Below are 3,326 nucleotides of genomic sequence, written 5' to 3' on the forward strand. Positions count from 1 at the left end.
ATCCTAGTAAAACACCAAATGTCAAAGTGGAATTATTCAACAGCAAGCAGCTGACACTAATTGAGGAGTCCATAAACACAAACAACTTTTGGCAAAATTGGAAGAAAAAAAATCTAAACATGAGGAATTAGCGATACAAAATGGTGACATATGGACAACCCATTTTAAAACACTCTACAACACCGTTCAAATTGACACAAACGCAGAACAATGCCAAATTCATGAGAAGTTGAATGGATTAGAAAAAGCTATGAAGGACAATCAAAATCCATTGGACTCCCCAATTACTGACCAGGAGCTCTATAAGAAACTTCAGGCTCTCAAATTTAAAAAAGCATGAGGACCTGATGGCATCCTAAATGAGATGCTCAAACTCACTAGTGCAAAATTTCAATTGGCTATATTAAAACTGTTTAATTTGATCCTGAGTGTAGGTTATTTCCCTGACATCTGGAATCAAGGACTCATAACCCCAATCTTTAAAAACAGAGACAAATTTGACCCTAACAATTACAGAGGCATTTGTGTGAACAGTAACCTGGGGAAGGTTTTCTGTAGTATTATATGGCAGCGAGGTGTGGGGTCCACTTGCAAAACAAGATTTCATCAAATGGGACAAACACTCCATTGAAACCCTGCATGCAGAGTTCTGTAAGATTATCCTACATGTCTAGAGGAAAACTACAAACAATGCATGCAGGGCAGAATTAGGCCAATATCCACTAATAATAAAAACTCAAAAAAGAGCAATTACGTTTTGGAAACATCTAAAATACAGTGACCCCCTCTCATATCATTACCAAGCCCTGCAATACCAAGAGTTGAGCAAAGAAAAGAGTCCCCTCATCCAGCTGGTCCTGGGAGTTCACAAACCTGTTCTACTAACACACTGACGCCTCAGGACCAGAACATCCAGTCAATCAGAATAAACCAAATTACAACACAGTCAAAACAAAACTATATTGCTTATTGGAAAACACAAGCACAAACACAAAGCAAAATGCAGTGCTATCTGGCCTTAAATCAACAGTACACCGTGGCTAAATATTTGACCATGGTTACTGATCAAAACCTTAGAAAAACCTTGACAAAGTACAGGCTCAGTGAGTACAGCCTTCCCATGGAGAAGGGTAGACACAGGAAAACCTGGCTCCCTGTAGAGGAAAGGCTGTACAACCACTGCACAACAGCAGAACCTGAGACGGAGCTGCATTTCCTGACAAAATGTCAAAAATATAAAACAATTAGAGAGTGTCATTTCCCCAAATTTGAAACTCTTATTCAAGGTTTCAAATACCTCTCTGATGAGGATAGGCTACCAGTCCTGTTGGGGGAGGACGCAGAGAGCTGTGGGTTGGCACTACATTGCTGCCTGCCATAAGTTGAGGAACAGTGTCTGACAGACCAATCAACCTGCACATGTCCTCTACTGTATGTTATTGTTATTGTTGAATGTGTTGGTTATTTTGACCCTTGGTTATTGTTGTTACGTTGACATTTTTGATTTTTTCTTTTTTTTTTTTGATTCTCATTTGTACTTATATTGTAAATATCCAAAATATATATATATGAGAGAGAGAGAGAGAGAGAGACTACATTACTCTTGTTAAGTGTGCAACAGCTCATTGATCAGCCCCTACCTATCACCTCTTTGCATTGAGGGGGTCATTTCCCGTAATCCATAATAACATCTCAGACCAGGACGGCTTGCTGCATGAGCCCTGGGGGCGATCAATACCCATACATTGTGTAACCATATTGACTCGGAGAGGGTGAGAGAGAGAGAGGAGTTTATTGACATCCTCGTCATCCTCCCCGTTTACATTATGGATCTTTCCCTCTCTCTCTCTCTCTCTGTAGCTGCATCTGCTTATCGGGACATTCAGTCGGGCGCTGAGCCCCTCCCGTCGCTGCCGTCAGCGAAAAGGCCCGACAGGCAGTCTTCGTTTCCATCCTCAAGGACGCCTTGACGCTGGCTGGCAGTTGTTGCGAGGGCTATTTGACGTAGAGCCGTCAAATCGGAACCCTTCGAGAGGGGCCGCCGCTTCTTCCGCAGGGCCGGCGAGCCGTCTGCGTCTAGCCCACTGGTGTGGTGAAAAGGGGAATTTGGGTGGTGGGAGCTTCTGTTAATCTCTGCATATGAGGGATATCGTCTTGTCGCTCATTTATGCTCCACCGCTTGTCTCTTTGTGGCCAGAGAGCGGTGGTTTTCTTCCTCGTTTTGCTCAGACGAACATCTTCGTGTCTCTCCGTCTGCTTTTCCATTTGTCTTTGTTTTTCTGCTTCGGTCTCTCTTTTTTTTTTTCGCAGTCTCTCGGACAAAATGACGGCCAGCCGGTCAACTCTCTCCCCAAAGTTAACAGGTCAACCATTCTGATCCCATTTAGGCTATTTAAATGTATTGTGAATTCTTCCCAGCAGGGAGGAGGCAGGGTGAAGTCAAATTCGAATAAAGCCTCATTCTGAAGTTCTATCGAGGAGTCGTCTTTCTGGTATAAGAATAAGCACTAATAGTGAAGGCGGTAATCAGAACTGACAGAGTTAGACACACTGTTACGAAAGTACAGAAGTTCATAAGTCATGCCGGTTGTTGTGGGAGTTCTTGTGCCGTTAGAGATGATGCCTTTTGATGAATCGTCTTCTGCGTACTGTTGTAGAGAGCAATGAATAGGCCTCTCTCCGTTTATCATTGACAGTGCTTTACCCGCACAGTACAAAGCGATGCTGGTTTGACTCAAATCCTCCTCCTCGCTCTGCAATTGCCTTGAGAGAGGCCTCTTTTGTAACTAGCTTGACGGTTAAAAGCTGCTTGATTCAATGGGCCCCCACCCCGACGCAGTTCTGGGCATTCCTGCATTGATTCTGCCATTCAGACCGCCAGATGTACAGTTCAACACGCTTCTGAGGAATAACAGGGAGAACGGAGGCAGGACGCGTAGCGTGCTGAATTGACATTCGCAAGTTGTTATTTCAAAGCCAATAAGACTGTTGTTTTTAGTTTAAAGATGCGGGTCCTTAAAAAAAAAAAAAATGGGGAAAAAATGTTTCTGAACTGAAGTGTGAAACGTTAGGATTTCCAATGAACTAACAAGTAGCTTTCATTGTAACAGACAGATGTTCTGCACATTCTACAATACACTGTGATCTGGAGGTTTTTGGTCATACTGTTGTGGTTGAACCATGGGGGTTAGAGTTCAAGGATGAATTGAGTACAGACACACATATTAAGGACTAGGACATCGGGGTGTCGGATGTAAACGAAGCAGAGTAGCCATCGTGTGACCATGTGCCGTGCCTCCAAGCTAGTGAGGTGGTTTCTAATCCAG

Source organism: Salvelinus fontinalis, chromosome 22 (assembly GCF_029448725.1).
Source record: "Salvelinus fontinalis isolate EN_2023a chromosome 22, ASM2944872v1, whole genome shotgun sequence".
Lineage (NCBI taxonomy): Eukaryota > Metazoa > Chordata > Actinopteri > Salmoniformes > Salmonidae > Salvelinus > Salvelinus fontinalis.